This window comes from Nyctereutes procyonoides, unplaced genomic scaffold (assembly GCF_905146905.1).
Source record: "Nyctereutes procyonoides isolate TBG_1078 unplaced genomic scaffold, NYPRO_anot_genome, whole genome shotgun sequence".
NCBI classification, from domain to species: Eukaryota; Metazoa; Chordata; class Mammalia; order Carnivora; family Canidae; genus Nyctereutes; species Nyctereutes procyonoides.
In genome coordinates, this window is record NW_026575140.1 from 43,494,656 (window position 1) to 43,513,453 (window position 18,798).

The following is an 18,798-nucleotide window of genomic DNA, read 5'->3' on the forward strand; positions in this document are numbered from 1 at the left end:
GAGAGGCAGAGACATAGGCAGAGGGAAAAACTGGCTCCATACAGGGAGCCCGGTGTGGGACTTGATCCCGTGACTCCAGGATCATGCCCTGAGCCGAAGGCAGATGCCCAACCACTGAGCCACCCAGACATCCCTCATTTTTCATCTTCTTTGAAAGTATCAACAATGGCTAGGGTACATTTCTATGTCGATATCTACACTTTCCATAAATGAGGAAAGAATATGTGAAAATCTGGCCACAACTTATAATTTTTGAAGACAGGATGATATCTGATATTCCCAGCGGAACAAGGGAAATGTAACATGTCTTCTGCACACTGAGGAGAAAATGTCTGTTGTGTTCTCACTGTCAGATCAATTGCATTTATCCTAAGTTGAGGGATGTCTCATAGCTCATTCAGGGAACACCCACAGTGGGTCATGACAGGCCTCTAGGGAGAAACATAGTCATGTTCCTAAGGATCTATTAAAAAGCAGAGAATCTCAGAAGTCACATTTGGATGAACTTTAGTTGATTCATTGAAACATTAATTATGTCAGATATCTCATGAACACTAAGCTGCCTTAGTAAGAGCTCTTTGATGCTGTTTAGTCAGTACATAAGTACGTCAAATTGTTGTTGAATGTACATAGAGTAACAATTAACAATGAGCAAATAAACAAGTCGGGATATGATATCATCAGAGTGCCAGGAAATGACCTAAAAGCTCGATGTTCTAGTATTAAGTGTTTTCTGAGAGGAAATCAGCTTCTACCCCACGTGGCCATTGTTATGGATGAGAATCTGGAATTTGTTTGCTCTTGATTACACAGAGGAAGAAAGAAAAAAAAAATGCTGTCCTGGTGAGAAGCAAGCGCTGAGATGGTTTTCCTCAGTAAAAATCAATGTGAAGTCTTACTCCCAGCCTAGAAGAGGGTGAGGAAGTAGGGGAAGGGATGTTTAGCCCATCAGTATCAGTAAAGTGCCCCTCTTTTTCCCTGACGGATACCCTTTTTCTGGTTTTACAGCTTAGAGAGCTCAGTTCTAGCCAAGGGCTCTAGTGTTACTGCCCACACTTATGAATGGACCTATTGTAGCAATGGCCATTTGTCAATATTAATTAAGTAATCTTTAAAGCAGCCCTAATAATTTGGTACATTTGTCACCATCCCTGTTTGAGACTCAGAAAAGTGAAACACTTTGCCAAAGATCCTATAGATGGGTAGGAGCAGCTAGGATCTGAATACTCATCTGTCCTGGTCTGAAGCCGACATCTTAACCATTTAACCCTTTGTTGTGTGCTATCTACTCCCTCATATGCAAAGCTGCTATGCCTGACCCATGGATATATTTATTTTTTTAAGTTATTAAGGATGAGATTTCTCCATCCTCTAGCCTAGTGATGTAAGTGTGTGAAAGGTCTGTATGCCCTAGGATAACACAGATTGGGCCCAGCCACAGAACAAAACCGGTGATGTGTTTCTTTTACATTGACATTGACACACCTCATCAGCTGACCAGAGGCCACAATACTCAAGCTATTGACTATAGACTAGGATTATAAACTGTACTAGAGTTATAGACTCTTTTTAATTTATTAAAACTCATCATACTAATAATCATATTTCATTGGTTGGGGTCACCTATGGAGAGGAAGAACATGGCACACCTCCATCCCTTTATATCCTGGGATCCCAAAGATCATTCTCTCAGCCTACTGATGGCGAGTCTGGTTTTCCGTATCCCACGGTACATATCCCAGGGGCATGGAAATACTCTCATGTACCTCCCTCCCACACAGAATGCCTACCTGGTACTCTTCCTTTTGACCCCCAACCACTGACCACCATAATATTCTCTTCCCTCCTCTTCTCCCTTTCCCTGCTCTTCTCTCCCCCTCTCTCTTCCTCATTCCATTCCCAGAATAAGATTTAACATCAAGGATGCTTTTCATCATCAAAGATGAGTTTCTTCAAGTCTGGAATCATTCACCCCCATATCCCAGCAGCAAGTAGTGTGTCTACTAGTTGGAGGGATGGGTCAGTGGGTAGATGCAGCCTTGGGCCATTTTGCTTTCAAGACTCATCAAAGTCATTGAGCTTAATAACCAAATAATCATTTTGATATGTTTTTCTCCTCCCTCACATTACTTAGTCATATAATTTTGAGTGTGATTCTATGGAGAATGGGGTAGTTGAACATGCTTTCTTTTTTTAAGATTTTATTTATTCATGAGAGACACAGAGAGAGAGAGGCAGAGACATGGGCAGAGGGAAAAGCAGGCTCCCTGAGGGGAGCCCAATGCAGGACTCAATCCCAGGACCCTGAGATCCTGACTTGAGCCAAAGGCAGATGCTCAACCCCTGAGCCACCCAGGTGCCCCCTTGAACATGCTTTTAATGTTGAAATTTAATTCTCTCTTTCCTCCCTTCCATTCTTTCTCCCTCCATCCCTTCCTTCCTTCCTTCTTTCCAAATATCCTTTAGACAAGAAAAGGAAAAAAAAGAAAGAACTTCATTGAGACTTTAAATGGTCCATATCTGATTGAGTGACTCACAAGAGGTGAAATGCAGGTAGTTTCAAACGTCTTCTCAGAGTGACTCCATGTTATATAAGGCAAGAACACTGGGCTGGACATCAGGAGCCCTGGGTTTGGCCCTAGTCTTCACTTTCATATTTCAGAATTCTGGGCAAATCACTTGATCTCTTTGTACCTAGTTTTGTCATCTATAAGTAGGAAAGTTTAGTCTAGTAAGTGATTTGAGGATTAGGAGCCCTCAAATATTCATGGAGGTGCCTTGGGATCTGTCCCAAGAGGGGTGTTTTGATAGAAATGGGGGAGATTGTATAGAACAAGTCAGGACTAATCCCCCTGCCCCCACCCCACCTTCAACCAGAATTATTGTTCTTGTTAAACTGTTTTTAACTCTATCATTCTTTTGAGCTTCTGCTAAAAAATCTATTCCAAAAAAAGTAGAAAACTACTGGACCAGATTATCTTTAAGGTGCTTTTGGCATATCTGATTTCAATATATAAATCATCTGTTTATGATCTTCATTTACAGAAAGAATGGAAACTTTCTTTTTCTCATGTGCTTGTTGCTCTAAGAACAAATTTCTTATCACAAGAATAATCTCCCATTCATCCTGCTTCCTACCTGGCTCAATATAGCACAAAATGCACAAGCTAAATCCGTTATCCCCTTGTGAATATCTTCTATTTAAACACGTCTATCAATCGTGGGCTTAAGAAAGAAATATATGTTTTCACAGTTGCCACACAGGGCCAACTGTTGTGGTAAGGGTGACCACATAGGACACCTTTGTGCTCTTGAGCTGTCCTCTGTTAGATGAGAAGTCATAAGCCATAATCAAAGCAAAGCCTGGGTTGCTCATCCACTTTGAAAGAGACATCCTTATGATCCTGCTAACATTTCCTATATTATATTAATAATGTGTTTTAGGAAGGTGTTATTTGATTTGTTTTCTGGACAAGTTGGATGAGTCTCTCTCTGTTTTAGCCACAGCCCTTTGTAGGGTTTTTTTCCTGCTGTCCCATGACAGACGACTTAATGGGTTGCTGAAAATGTCCAGGCTGCTTCTGGCTCTATAGGTAGCTCGGCTCAACAATGGAAGGCATTTAGCAGAGCCTCATGTTTTAGAGCAGGAAAGACTTGAGAGGGCATGTCATCTGGTATTTTTCAAGATGCTTTGTAATTTTTTCAGCAGCATACTTTTTTCCCCCTAAAACAAATCTGATGCAAAACCTCAATTTATGAAACAGATAAAAGGAGAGAGAGAGATGAGAATTTTACCAAATTGCACTCCCCCCTTCCTGTTCTCCCTCACACATGCTCAGCAACACCTGAGCATCACAGGAAGTGCTTTGAGTCCTAGAAGTGATTATAGTAACTTAATTGAAAAAAAAATAAAATAAAAAATAAAAAAGTAACTTAATTGCATAGTCCTCCACTGAACCTGTCTTTTCTGTTAGTCAGGAAAATGAGACACTTTCCTCGGAGTTTTAATGACTTGCCCGAGACCCCACAGCTAGTGATGTCAGTACCAGATTGCAAGGTTTCTGATTCTATTTACTATCCCCCTTCCATCCATCCCCACCCCTACCTCTAATTTACCATGCCACCTCAACTTTAACACTCAAAAAGAGGACAAAAAATCCTGTACCAGGCAGTGTGGTTGATATGTGTATACCTGTCTTTAATTCTCAGAGCAACTTCATAGGGAGGGCAACATTAGTATTATCTTCTTATAGATGGGGGATATGGACAAAGAGAGGTTAGGGAACTTGTCCAGTGAAATTCAGCCAGAAGTGGCTGAACTTGAATTGAAAGCTAGTTTTATCTGATTTCTTTTCTTTTTTTAAAGTTTTATCTGATTTCAAAAGCTGTTCCTGTTATACCCCAGGATAAACACTGCAAACTAATGTTTGTCCTGAATAAAGCCATGTCTTAACACGACAAGCTCAGGTAATAAAGCCTGACTCATATTTCATGAGATTCTTTGTAGCTTTTCTTAAATAACTACTGTAGACTGCCCTTCTCCAAAGTTTCTGTGTCTGTTATGAGCACCTTGGAGAATGTGTCCCCAAACCTCAGCCAACAACACCCGTTCTTTTAGGGACCATTCCCTGTCACTCCAACCTCACCCCATCCAGAAACTAGGGCTTCTAGAGCCATGATTTTTTAAAAAAATATTTTATTTATTTATTTATTCATGAAATACACAGAAAGGCAGAGGGACAAGCAGGCTTCCTGTGGGGAGCCTGATGCGGGGCTCAATCCCTGGACCCCGGGGTCACGACCTGAGCCAAAGGCAGATGCTCAACCACTGAGTCACCCAGATGCCCCTAGAGCCATGATTTTAGTGTTTGAATCATCAGGTCTTGAGTGGACCACAGTAAGAATGAGGACCAAGAGAGAATCAACATGTAAAATCAAGAGGCTTACTCGCTATATGGATTGAACAATGAAAAGAAAATGAAAGATAGAAAGGGAGAGGCATCCAGTGAGGCATCCATCTTGGTTCTATGTCTGTCCTTCAGTTCAATGAGACACTCTTCTAACTACATAATATTGTCCACCTTTCCTTTCTTAAGCTTTGGTTTCTGTTACTTGCAAACAAACCAGTCCTACTTAATATATCATCATATCCAGAGATCTGAAGTTTCTTCAGGTGAGTTCAGACTACCTTCCTGTTGTAGGCATGCTTATTGTTTGTACAAACTGTACAAGGCTACCATTATTAGAGGCCTCAGCAATGAGCTATTTTATTACTCTTTGTTTACACAGAAACAAGGAACTCTGTAAAGTCCCTTTTTACACAGGTACACTATCCAGAGAAAGCCAATCTCTTCTGGCCCTATTGACTTTATCTCCTAGACTTCTCCCCACTGGACAGAAAATCTAAAGTATATGTGTCTGAAATAAATTAAGCTGGAATGTAAATCTCAATTAAGTGGAATGAAATGCTTTATATTTCACCAACAGATTAATTTGAGAAGCAAAATCTAAGCTATCATAGTTTCCAAATGGAAATAACCCAGATTTTCATCAATAATAGAATAAATTATGATATTATATAGTCCTAGCATATTGAATAGCAACCAAAAGTGAAATACTGCATAGAAACAAAAAGTATGGGCAGCCTGGGTGGCTCAGCGGTTTAGCGCCACCTTCAGCCCAGGGCCTGATCCTGGAGACCCGGATCGAGTCCCACATCAGACTCCCTGCATGGAGCCTGCTTCTCCCTCTGCCTGTGACTCTGCCTCTCTCTCTCTCTCTCTCTCTCTTTCTCTCTTATGAATAAATAAATAGAATCTTCAAAAAATAAAATAAATAAAAATAAAATAAAATCAACATTCTTAAAACTAGAGGGGATCTAGGAAAGAGTATCTAGTTCAATTGTCAGATGTTTCACCAAAGAAGTGAAATGATATGCCATAAATTTTACAGCTTATAATTGAGCCAAGATTGGTGTTTAGATCTCTTAGCTATGTTAACAAAGATATTCCAAATAAACCTTTTAAAGAATAATATGCTAAAATCAATTCACTCTGAAGTGTACTTTTGTATTAAGAACAAAAGGTTTGTAAAATAAATAAATAATGTGAACAATACTATCAGTGTTGACATAGAGACAATATGATAGCATTTGTAAAGATAAAATCCGTCTGTGACACATTTCATTAAATAGCCATCTGGTTTAGTTTCTAAGAATTTTGGCAAAATTACACATTGCTAGAAATCTCATTCCCCAGCTAATATTTGAAATATTATTATATCATATTGATGATGATAATGTCAGAGGTGATGATAATGTCAATGATGAGAGCAATACAATCTTACATGTGTGTAAGGCATTAGTTTTCTAATTTGTGAAATTAGTTTCCTAATCGCTGCTATGACAAATTACCACAAACTTGATGGCTTAAACCAACACAGATTCATTATCTTAACAGTTTTGGAGGTCAGAAGTCCAAAATGGGTCTCACTGGGCTAACATCAGTGTTTCTTCTAGCGGCTCTAAGGGAGAATCCATTTCTTTGCCATTTCTAGCTTTTGGAGGCTGTCTGCCTTCCTTGGCTCATGTTCCCTTGGGTATTCAAGGCCAGCAATAGCCAGTTGAATCTTTTTTGGTACTGTATCACACTTACACTGACTTTTCTACCTCCTTCCAAATTTAAAGAATGTTTGTGATTATATTGGGCCCAGTTAATCCAGGATAATCTCTTTGTTTCAAGGTCAGTTGATTACTGATTTTTATTTTATTTTAAAGATTTTATTTATTTATTTATTTATTTGAGACAGAGAGAGAGTCAGAGATATAGGCAGAGGGAGAAGTAGGCTCCTTGCAGGAGTCCAATGCAGGACTCAATCCCAGGACCCAGGAATCACTCCCTGAGCTGAAGGCAGATACTCAACCACTGAGCCACCTGGGCATCCCTGATTACTGATTTTAAATCCATCTGCAACCTTAATTATCCCTTCAACATGTTCTGGGGACTGGGACATGAACATCTTTGAGGACCATTACTCTGTCTATAATAGGATTGTATTTATGCATTTTTCAAAATAGTGTTCCGTATGTATATATATTTCATATCTGAAAGCAGTGAAACACCTGGAACAAAGTCATTCTGTTCTGGGTATGATTCTCATTTTGCCAAGGGGAAAAAAAAAAAAAAAAACAAGAGAAGTGACATAAATTGTCTACATTTCTACAGCTGGTTGAGGCAGAGTCAAGTCCTACAAACCAGATTTCCAAACCCACTGCCTGTGTCCTCCAAACCCACTCTTGGTTTTTCCAAGCTCCATAACCTATTGAGACCCAGCTGTGGTGGACAGTTTGAAGCACATGAGTTGTGGAGGACTGGCATTGCTGCATGACTACCTGCTACGTGGATGGACACATTTTTGCAGAGAGCTGCATTCTCCATTAAATCTACACACAGTTGCTACTCATCTGTAAGGCTTAACATTTGCCTCCTTCTCTCTTATGTTTAACCCTTATCCTGGGTCGTGTGCCTGTCACAAAGCAATATTTCTCTGGTTCTAAGAGAACTTCAGTCCTTTCAGATTTGTTCCAGGTACTTGGGGAGGGGGAGACCCAGGTCAGTGATGAAATTAAGTGACAGCCACAATTGACAGGACCTGAGGGCATGCTCTGTGGATGAGAAGTCCAGACAGCTGTGGTCAGGGAGGAAGACCTCATCATAAGCATTTTGGCTTTTAGATATGCTGCGCCCCTGCACAGAAACAGGTCCCCCTGACCCCCCGCCACCAGTTCATTGCCCTCAGTCATGGCATCCCCCCAAACAGCCTCTAAAATGGCCAAAGAAGGGGAAGCAGATGGTACAGCACAAACAGCACAAGTTCTGTGCTCTCCCAGGGATAAATAGAAAAGAGGTGTTCTTGACCCTTCTCTTGGCTTGAGATCTGTTCATGGAGGTTCCTCAGTCTCTTACAGAGACTCATGTGGCCCACTTCTCATGTTCTTCCATAGGCCAGAATTCCCAGCTGAGCTGTACCTAGGAGCAAACGGGGACTCCTGGCTCAACACACAACAGCACAGCCCAGAACACAGAACACTTAGCTTGATGCAAGCCTGGCTTTATCTGCCACTCTTTGTGTATCACTCTCCCGTTAGGTTTCCTCACAGTGTTCACCCCTCCATGTTTATGAGGATAACAAAGCTACGACTACGGCACCAGTCTTGTATAGCCTGGCTAGAGGTGATTGCTGTTCATAAATGTGCTCTGTGCCTCAGTCTGTCATCCCAGCTGTGTGTGGGGCAGAAGAAGCTTTGTAGTATAGTTACAGAGCTAAAGCAGACGCTTTCATACTTTAGGGTTTTGTCAGCCTGAAGTAATTTTCTCTTAGTAATAAATAAATCATTTCACCCATAACTCTGAGAAATAAATATTAGGGCTGTGAGTGAAATAAACTGTGGAAGAGAATTAATGTTATAAATAAAAATAATGGAATCTTGCATGTTTTACCATTTGTCAAGCTCTTTCACATATATTATCCACTTAATCAAGAAATGTTTACTGGTGGGATCCAGTGGTGAAGATAGGCCAGGAAGTGAGGTTTACAAACTTCTGGAATTATATGGTGGGATGGCTGAGGAGAGAACCTATAATCTTGCATATCAGAGTGTGCCTCCACCACCAAGCTGTGTTCCATTCACGGTGTGTGTAATAATAAACAACTCTGAGGCAGGGAGGGTATACTACCTCCATCTCAAGGATGAGAAAACTGAAGGGCAGAGTGGTGAAGAGCCTTGCCAAAGCCCCACAGATTGACATGTTAGATTTGCCTTAAATCCCAGTGATCCTTGGTTTGTTGTCAAGGACAGTGTTTGGCCCATAGGAAGCACTCTATAATCATGAATAGCTTCTAAGTGCTCAGTCAGTGCCACCTGCTATTACAATTGTTAGTGTAGCATGAGAAGGATGGCAAAACTCATTTGAGCATCTGAACTAATCAGAGGTCACTGAAGGAACATTCTGCTCTGGAGCATTTGCATTCTAACTGAAAACTGTAATAGCAAAAACAAAGTGTTTATATTTTCTAGCTGGTTGTGAAAAGAGAAATAATGATCGTAACAGATTAGTTACGATACTTTAAAGTTTGCATATTGGCAGATATTTTTTCCCGTGAAATAAATTTAGTTAATACTTATTTGTAACCTTTCAAGTAACATACGCTCATTTTACTGAAATAAATACATTTGTGAGATTTTTGTTGCAAATGAATTTAAAAATTGAAAAAAACATTTTTTTAAGTTTTGAAAATGTTACAATATGTGCTTAATAATTTTATGTTGAACTAAATTGAATCTTTTCATGTGGTGATTTTTTTAAAATGTCTATCAATAATACCCCCAAATATTAATTTTGACACCCTGATTTATGGGTAATCGACTTTCATTGCTTCTTGGCCTTTTGGCTAAGATCAAGTGTAGTATAGGTAATTGATCTCCAATAATTTCATATTAGCTCACTTAATTTCAATAAATAAATGCTCCCAACATTCATTCTGTGTTTAAGTTATAAAATTAAGCTGGAAAAATAATAAAACCCTTGCTAGTATATGCGCTCAACTGGTCAAACCTGTACATGTCTGAGTCATAACAAATCTGTTTTAAGGATATAATGAACACCAGTGATCCACCCTCTGTAAGAAGACATCTAACTCTGTGGAGTCCAGAGTTAGTCTTGATTCAAAATCCAGACATTCTGGAGCCTGTAATTCATCCTAAGTAGGTGCCCTCTCTGTGCCTGGATCATGGAATAGATTGCTCCAGAAGATTGCCACATCTCAGGAGACAAGTCTTTTCAGGAGCCCTCGACGATTAGGCTAAGTTATTTGGGAAAACTAGACTCTGTATTTATTTTTACAAGCCAAATGCCTACACACAGTGAATTCTTTTACAAAAATATAAAATGGGTTATGGAAAAAAAGAAAGGCTCAGGATCACAGATGAAACTATGAGAGTATCTTACAGTTATATGGATAGAAATTCTTTATCTTTACCTTCTACGATGGCTCTGAGAAAAAGTTTACTGCTCTGAATGCAAAAAGTAAATTGAGTTTTTAAGTTACACCTTTACAATAAAGACCTGAAAACTGAGAGTTCAAAGGACTCTGTACCTGAGGGCATGGAGAGGGCAGCTGCCACGGAGTAGAAAACAGGGAGCTCTGCTCACCACGATCCTGCCTCATTCGTAAGGATTCTTCAGGAGGCCTTAATTAGGCTGTCTTGACAAACACTAAGTAATGACCAGATGTGAAAATGTGAAATTGATTAAGAGAGGGGACGTTAACTAATTACACTCAATAACCCATCACGTGCTGCTGCCATGAGGAAGAGGTGGAGGTGGTCATGGTACCAATTCCTGATCAAGATTGGCCATGAGACTTTCATGTGATCCACAAATATTTACTGAACACTTACTACAAGCCAGCTACTGTTTTAGGAGATAAGGATCTACAGTGAGAAAAATAGGGAGAGATTCTGATCTATCTCTTATAGAGCTTACATTGTTGAGGGGAAACTCAGTGATGCCAGGAAGGAATGATTGCTTAAGAAGAAATAGAAAGCAGAACAAGAGGAAATGAAATGCTATGGTAGAGGGCTGCTACCTTACTCAGTTTCGTTAAGGGAGACCCTTCTGATACAGTGACCTTTGAGCAAAAGCTTGAATGAAGTGAGGGAGTCTATCTGAGAGACGTGTGTTCCAGACAAAGGGGACAGTCAGTGTGAAAGCTTCTTGACAGCTTGGCATAATCCAGAAATAGCAAAGAATCTTAGAAACTGAGGACAGCTTTAAGATCAACTGTGTGGGACGCCTGGGTGGCTCAGCAATTGAGTGTCTGCCTTTGGCTCAGGATGTGATCCCCAAGTCCCAGGATCAAGTCCCACGTCGGGCTCCCTGCATGGAGCCTGCTTCTCCCTCTGCCTGTGTCTCTGCCTCTCTCTCTACCTCTCGTGAATAAATAAATCTTAAAAAAAAAAAAAGAAAAGAAAAAGATCAACTGTGATCTCCTCTTTAACTTTCTGGAATCCTCTGTGTGCTTGATAGTTATTGGCCACCTGTTAAGAGCTGGTGCTCATCAATAACCATAGCACCTCTGCGTTTGGGCAATGAGGAAGAGAAGGCCTTGCTCTCCAGAAGTACAGAGTAGGGCTAGGGAGGGGCCTGAGAAGGATGGGAGACTGAGGCATAAACAGCTAACTACTACAAGTAGCAGAACCCTGCCCTCCGCATTTCTCCTGTTTGTTTTAACAGCTCTACTATAGCAGCACCACAAGAAGGAGTGTGAAAAGTGTGGAATCAGATCTGTTTGTTCAATTTTTACATTTCAGATGATTAAGTGAAATGTTAAATGGAACCAAATCTATATTCCTGTCAGTGTGAGACAGAGAAGGAAAATAAACTCCAGCTCCTGGTATAGACAGGGAAGACTGAGGCAAGCAAACCCGGCTCCTTCTCACCCCTTCTCTGTTCTTGTCACCAACAGCAGGCCCTCGGAGGCCTCCAGAGCTTACATGGGACATGTCCAGAGAGGGAGGTCAGAGCAACCCCACAAACCCTAAATGCTCAAGGACCCATTGTTGGGTCCCATACCTGCACATTCATTCAGCTCTCTTTTATTACACATCCACTGTGAGCCAGCATTGTGCTGATGTCATAAGTGCTATGATGGGGGCATGAACAAAAGCCTCTGGTGTCCAGAGAGGGTCTCCCAAATGTCATTAGAAAAGCTTCCTAAAGAAGGCAACATGTATCTCAAAGACAGGCAAGCAGGATTTAATTGACTTTGTTTTATTGTGTGTTGTTGTTGCTTTACAGTTTGCTCATTGTTCATTTGCTAAAATCATTCAGAGCCAAGGTCTAGAACAGGATTTCTCGACCTTGACACCACTGACATTTAGAGCCAGATAATTGTTGTAGAGGACTGTCTTGTGCATTGAAGGATGTTTAGTAATATCTCTGGCTTCTACTCACTAGATGCCAGTAGCTCTTTAGCCCCTAGTTGCAACAAACCCCAAAAATGTCTCCAGACATTGCCAGATGTCCCCAGTTGTACAAACTTGCCTCCTATTGAGAACCACTGGTCAGAAGAAGTCCCAGTGCAGGCCTGATGCTACTTAAAATCTCCAAGTATATAAGAATGAAGCTCTTCTGATGAACAGCTGGTCTTGTATTCCACGGAAGCTTGAACAATGGAAAATAGGCTAAAAGGGCAGCAGGAAGATGTTAGGTTAACCATATAAAAGAATTTCCTGCTTAAAAAGTTAGTAAGAATGTAGAAAATCTCAACACAGCAGTTATAAAATATCCTCCACTTTAGATGTGTGAGTGAAGCAAATCCTCATTAACCTGCCTTTTTTTTTTTTTTTTAAGATTTTGTTTTCAAGTAATCACTACACTAAAAGTGGAGCTCGACCTTACAACCCCAGGATCAAGAGTTGCATACTCCACTGACTGGGCCAGCAGGAACCCTCCTGCTTATTAAAAGGGAAAGTTAGTGTTTTTGTTTTCTTTGGGTAAATATTCAGCAGTGGTATAACTGGATCATATCATATTTCTATTTTTAATTTTGGGTGGAACTTCCATACTGTTTTCCACTGTGGACTTACCAACTTACATTCCTACAAGCAGTGTACACAGATTCCTTTTTCTCCACATCCTTGCCAAAACTTGTTTATTTCTTTTCTTTTTGATTTAGCCATTTGAACAGGTATGAGGTAATATATCACTGTGGTTTTGTTTTGTATTTCCCTAATGATGAGTGATGTTGAACATCTTTTCATGTGTCTGTTGGTTATCTGTATGTCTTCTTTGGACAAATGTCTGTTCATGTTTTCTGCCCATTTTTAAGTGGGATTATTAGGAGTTTTTTTGTATTAAGTTGTTGAAGTTCTTTATATATTTAGATATTAATCCCTTATCGGATATGTCATCTGCAAATATCTTCTCCCATTCCATAGGTTGCCTTATCATTTTGTTGATGATTTCCTTCACTTGTATAAAAGCTTTCTATTTTGATGTAGTCCCAAAAGTTTATTTTTGCTTTGGTTTCCCTTGCCTCAACAGACATATCTAGAAAGGTGTTTCTATAGCCAATGTAAGAGACATTTTGCTTATGTTTTCATCTAGGAGTTTTCTGGTTTCAGGTCTCAGGTCTTTAATCTGTCTTGAGGTTTTTTTTTTTGTGTCTGTCGTATAAGAAAGTGGTCCAATTTCATTCAAACACTATTTCAAAAAGATACCTGTACCCTTATGTTTATAGCAGCACTATTTACAATAACCAAGATATGGAAATAACTCATGTCCATCAGTAAATGAATAGATAAAGAAGATGTGGTATCTTTGTACAATGGAATATTACTCAGCCATAAAAAAATGAGATCTGCCATTTGTAACAACATGAATAAACGTAGTGGTATAATGCTATATGAAATGAGTCAGAGAAAGACAAAAATCATTATTTCAATCATATGTGAAATTTAATAAATTAAAAAATGGACAAAGAAAAAAAGACCAAAAAAAAAACCTCTTAAATATAGAGAACAAACTGATGATTGCCAGGGTAAATAGGTGAAATAGATAAAGGGGATTAAGAGGTACAAACTTTCAGTTACAAAACAAATAATTTTTGGCGATGCAAATACAGCATAAGGATATAGTCAATAAGATGGTAATAATGTTCACCACAACACATCATGGTGAACACTAAGTAATATAGAATTGTTGAATCATATTGTACACTGAAACTAATATAACATTATATGTTAATTATACTTCAATGTTTTAAAAAGTCATTTCTTTTTTTATAGTCAAAGTTAATCTGCAGTAGAGGACAAAATCAGAAATAGCTGGGGTTTTAAAAAATATAATTGCTCTTTCAATACTTTGAAGTATAGTTATCAATTTAAATTTGCTTAAAAATGATTGGTAGTCAATTTATTTCTCAAGACATTAATAAACGCTTAAGAATTATTTTCACTTATATACTAGTTGAATATAAATGACTTTCACATGAGTGCTTATAAATAGCTTGTTTTCATAAGTGAATCTTTGTCTTCTGGATTATTGTGTACACTGCTAATTTTTACCATATTACTGAAAATATGGACTTCAGTTCTGCCAGTATTTGAACTAACACAGATTCCAAATTAGTTGGATCTTACCTCACCAAGAAAGAAAATTTCAGCTATAAAGAAGAAAAGAATGAATATGTATTAAGCACCCATTATGTGGCAGGCATTGGACTAAGACAGTGGTTCACAACCAGGGGTAATTTTGCATCCGCCCCCCAAGGACATTTAACAACATCTAGAGACATTTTTGGTTATGACAACTGCAGGGCCACTCTGGGCATCAGGTAGAGGCCAGGGATGCTGCTTAACATTCTGTGATGCACAGCACAGCGCCCCCACAACAATTAACCAGCGCAAAACAGCATTCACCAAGGCCCAGAGACTCTGAACTCGGCTCCTTATCTATGTTATCTCGTAGACTTCCTTATACCTTTCCTTACAAAATCTTCAGTCTTATGAATCCCATATTGTAGACCAAGAAGCTGAGGCTCAGTGGGGTGATGTAACTTGCTCAGGCTCCTACAGCTAGCATATGCAAGGGCCAGCGTTTGTTTCCACACCTTGGCCCTTGTAGTTGGTCATCTTGACCATGGCCGGCTGTCTTCCTGTGGGTAGTTTTCCATCTATTCTTGTAGTTATTTTTGCTTAAAGCTACATGTGGTGGGATTTGCAGGGACGATGCTGATTAGTAAAGAAGCAGGATCATCAGTTTTGTGGCCAGGACTCTAATAAGGTATACAGCATGGCTTAGCCTCTCATAAGTAATCAATTCTTGGCCCACAGGTACAGTCATTTGTGATACTTGGTTTTCTTCCATTTTCTAAATATGGCATTTTTTTTTCCGCCTCACATGTCTGTGCATATGTTTTGTTTGCACTCTGTCATTCTGTCCCCACAGAGTCCCTGCCCTGCCACTAAGGAGCAGCATGCAGTTGACAAGTCATTGCTGCCTCATGAACTTCACTTTCCTCGTCTGAAATAGGGACAATGATACTTTTCTCCCATGGTTGTTGAAATGCCTGTATGAGAAAAATAGAGTTGTCGTATATTACATGCATGTTATTAAGTGTTTTACATGTGTTATCTCATTTAATCTTTAGAATAACCTTTACAAGTACATGTCATCCCCATTCTACACATGAGGAAGGTGAGGTACAGAGAAATGAGGCCATTTACTTGAGCACGAATGTCAGTAAGTAGCAGAGCCAGAGTCTGAACTTGGGATGTCTGGTTGTAAGGCCCAGCCCCCTTAACCACAAAGCCTTCTGTCAAGCGCTGCTCAAATGTGACAATTATTACGAGTAATAATAACTAATTTAGGTGATTAGAAAGCCTTTAAGTACTCCAGAGAGTCTTCACTGGGCCATAATAACCAATTCTTTTTCAGTGTTATCATGGAGATAATCTTTGTAAGGTGCCTATTATATTTCATTTTTGTGTTTTCTCAACTTTAAATAGGGGAGCGAGAGGGTTTTTTTTTTTTTTTAAGTCTGGTTTTGTTAATAAATTTTCAGAACACACTTTAAAGTGCCATCAAATTAAGTCCTTTTCATGCTATGTACAGACTTTTTCATTGATTCACTTTTTAAATTTCTATTTTAAGTCCTCCACTTAGAGCTGATTACAATAACCCATATTTATAAATATAATTGTACTGGGCCTCACCCCTGAGGTATTTTCAAATTTGGTCTCGCTTGCTCTATTACTAAGTAAAATAATCATTCATCAAGTGGAGGTAAGAGTAGAGAAAGAGCATATTTCTGTAGCTGCCTCTGTGTTCTGAGAGAGCCAGCCATAAATATTCAGCAGCAGTGGTCAAAGCTTGGCTCTGTGCTAAGTTATAATCATTTTAATGGCAAGGAAATGACATGTTTAATTATATTATATAGATATATAAATTTTTGTTTTGATTTGGGCATCCTACTTTTGCCATCTATTGTTTTTGTTTTTGTTTTTACTCACTTATTAACTGTAACTGCTAGGTCACAGAACATATGGTCACTGTGGTCTAAGCAAAATTTCAAATAACCAGAACTTTCAAATAACCACATGTGTTCAGCACACCACTTCTAGGATAGAGGTAAGTGACATGAGTAGAAGCTGGCAGTGGGAATAACTATGGAGCTCCTGAGCCCTGAACAAGTCGTGTTGAGTGAGCCTTCACTCTACCCTACATACATGTGCACACACACATGCACACACACACACACACACCCCAATACCACATTTTAAAACGAAGAAGTAAATGGATTTTTATCACTAATGAAAGTGATTAATACTGATAGAGAAGAATCACAGAGAAGAGGTCTAAGGTATATCCTGTGTCCTAGAGTTTTTGTGTACAGGAGGACAGGGGGAATGTGTTTAGCAACTAATTTCAACAAGCTTCTGTTATATGAGATCACAAGCCTCCCTTGGGGAAGTGACCTCACTCTAGTCCTACTGAATCAAAATGTCTAGAAGAACTGGCGGAAGTGAATTCTTAAAAGAGCCTCAGGGATCTGGGATCCACCCTAGACCTGCTGAATCAGAATCTTTAGGGTTGAAGCCAGGATATAGAAATATGGAAGAAACTCCACAGATAATTCTGATATAACCCCCTGCTTGAAAGGCAGCTCAAGGTCACTCTCATGCCTTATTCTGTTTGGAGGGATGATACTGTCCTCTGGCTCTTGCCCCATGTTTCTCAAAGTCTGGTGGGCATTTTACATGTAGCCTATGAAGAGTGTATATTCCTGGATCCCACCCTGGACTTTGGAGTCCGATCTCTGAGAGTGTTTCCTGACAATCTGCATCATTAGCCTGCCCTCTTAGGTTATCTGAAGTGCATGCCCTCTTAGGTGCATCTTATGGATACCCCAGTTGGAGAAGCACTGTGCCCAGGATTGCTCTGAGCTTTGTCAGAACTGAGACAGCATAATCTCCTATACCTTCTTGGGGGGGATGGGCAGGGAATAAGTGGTCTTTTTTGGGCTTTTAACTTCCAAGGATCTTACGCTCACCCTCACCCTGCAGGCAAATAAAACTCAGACTCTGTGTATCACTAGATACTTGAAACCAGTTTCCATTTGCTACCATCCAATAATATTTTTGAGTGGCACTTAGCATATGGGCTGCAAGTAGCAAATCATTAGTGCCTTTGATCTGGGCAGGCCCAAAGACCCAAATGGATTTGTTAAATTTTAAGCACTAAAAGTAATCATTGTAAGCACTTACTTATCACTTGTAGGTCTGAGGCACACTGTATTTAGGAATTGATCTCCCTCATTTTACTGGACCAAAAGAGTGTATCATGGTCATTACAGATCTGCATTCCATAGGTGCCCCTTTGGTAAAGAAAATCAAGCCAGTTGCTGTGAGCTCTAAGTCACATGACTCTCCGAGCTGCAAAATGATTGTATTGTTTAAAATCTTCCTGTGTTTCTCTTTTGCCCTCAGGATAAGTACAGTCATCTTTCCTTAATGTAGGAAGACATTCCTAATCTGTCCTGTCCTGCTTTGCCCTTCTAGCCTCTTTTGCCTCCATCCCTATCCCCCACCCTCTACAGTCCAGAATCCTAAACGACTCTCAGTGGCAGCTGGCTCAGCAGTCTTGGTGCAGGCTATTCTTTACATCTGGAACATTCTCACTTCCTCTGGGAAGCCTTCACATCACTCTTCAGTTCAGGGTCACATGCCCTCCTCTGCACTCCCCAGGCTTGCCTCCTTGTCCCTTCCACATAGGCCAAGTCTGACTGTTCACTGAGGCCAAGTATTCACAGATTCAGCAGGCACATACAAATGCTTAATTAAGTATTTGTGGAATGAACATATGACTGAGCAACTGCAATTAGAATCAGTGTGTAAATATTTCTAATATCCAAAGCAATGGAAGGCAGCTCACCTTCCTCCTATGCCTATTCTAAAATCCATCTATCCTTCTCTTACCCATTTGTCCATTTTAACCAAGTTTTATTATGTAGAAATATGGTAATGTGGGAAAAGAGAACACTAGAGGTAGATACTACTTCCTCCGTTTGACGTGGAGGAACCTGAAGGTCAGAGATGGCAAGTCACTTTCCCAAGGTCACACAGCCTATGAGGCATGGAGCTGGTATTTGAATCCAGGCCTGTCTGACTTTGAACCCCAAGGACAGGCAACTACTGAGTATCACAGCTGGAATTAGAACTCGGGTCTTTTAACTCCCATGTCCATTTCTTCTTTCCTCCTACTTAAGAAACAGGATAAATTAATGAGGGTTGTTTTTGTTTCCAATTTCAAGGTTAGTGCTAATGCAATTAAAGTGTATCTTAATGGAAAATCATGAAGTGTTCATTGGCTACATATTCTTTCACAATCCTTGTGAGGGTTTAGCTTTGTCTCCCTCATTTTACTAGATAAGAAATGAAGGCAAGGAAGTTTGAACACCCTAACAAGCTCCTCAGAAGGCCTGTATTATCTTGGAAGCAGGATACAGGATAGTTCTAGAGGGGCCAAGACTAGAAAAAGGACTAAGAGGGTATGTTCAGAGCAGTGGGGTAAAGTCTTTAACTTGAAATAATTTAAAAAATACTTTCAGGGATGCCTGGGTGGCTCAGTTGGTTAAGCGTCTGCCTTCGGCTTGGGTCATAATCCCAGGGTCCTGGGATCAAGACCTGCATCCAGCTCCCTTGCTCAGCGGGGAGCCTGCTTCTCCCTCTCCCTC

The 18,798-nt window shown here is 39.9% G+C and overlaps 1 protein-coding gene and 1 pseudogene across 1 annotated transcript in view; both read left to right on the forward strand.

Annotated features, from left to right (window-relative positions):
• Positions 1–18,798, forward strand: part of ROR1 (receptor tyrosine kinase like orphan receptor 1) — a 400,073-nt gene that overhangs the window by 308,418 nt on the left and 72,857 nt on the right. The gene's annotated exons all lie outside the window — the stretch shown is intronic.
• Positions 9,431–9,510, forward strand: LOC129498000 (U2 spliceosomal RNA; annotated as a pseudogene).